We start from the raw sequence: 800 nt of genomic DNA on the forward strand, positions 1-800 counted from the left end.
TTTTTCCCAACAGCAGATTTTCTCTGGGGTCCTGGCAGAGCAGAAACTCTTGTTTTCCTGGCAGTGCCAGAGGAGCAACCTTTTGTGGGCTGACACCACATCTGTACAGGTCCAGCTGCAATGGATAGATTTTCCTGCAGAAGGGAAGGAATCTGAGGGATTCTTAGTGGGATAAGAAATTGCATTTTGCCAGTGCCAATTGCTTCCCCAGCAGTCTTTGCTGAGCTGACTGCAGGTAATTTCAACTCTAATGCTCCTTTATCCATGGGATAAAAGAGAATTAACTAAAACCTTAGCACTAGTGAGTGTTCGCTGGGAGAGAGCAGAGTCCAACCTCCAGCACTTCAAGGCAAATTGTCTCTAAAAGTCTGTAAAGGAATTTGGATTTGAAAGAGTTGTGGAAGTCAAGTATAGTGTCTCTACAGAGAAGGGCATGGGAGAGAAAAGGGTCTGGGGTCAGTGGTGGATCAGGAGCCATGGAAGATAAGGGCAGGGACACCTCCCACCAGCCCAGGCTGCTCCCAGCCCTGTCGTCTGTCCTGGGACACTCCCCGGGATGGGACAGCCACAGCTGCTCTGGGCCCCCTGTGCCAGTGCCTCAGCCCCCTGGAGCTGCCCAGGGAGATGGTGGAGTCACCACCCCTGGAGGTGTCCAGGAAAGGACTGGAGGTGGCACTGAGTGCTCTGCGCTAGCTGGCGCAGTGGTGGTGGCTCACAGGGTGGGCTCGATGCTCTCAGAGGCCTTTCCCACCCAGCCGATGCCGTGGGGGAGCTGTGGCAGGGCCGCCCCCGAGAAGCGA

At 54.8% G+C, this 800-nt stretch overlaps 1 protein-coding gene across 1 annotated transcript in view; it reads left to right on the forward strand.

Annotated features, from left to right (window-relative positions):
- The window catches only part of GPD2 (glycerol-3-phosphate dehydrogenase 2 (mitochondrial)), a gene marked incomplete at its 5' end in the record, with an annotated part of 11,745 nt that overhangs the window by 10,645 nt on the left and 300 nt on the right, over window positions 1-800 (forward strand). The gene's annotated exons all lie outside the window — the stretch shown is intronic.

Source organism: Acanthisitta chloris, unplaced genomic scaffold (assembly GCF_000695815.1).
Source record: "Acanthisitta chloris isolate BGI_N310 unplaced genomic scaffold, ASM69581v1 scaffold20030, whole genome shotgun sequence".
Lineage (NCBI taxonomy): Eukaryota > Metazoa > Chordata > Aves > Passeriformes > Acanthisittidae > Acanthisitta > Acanthisitta chloris.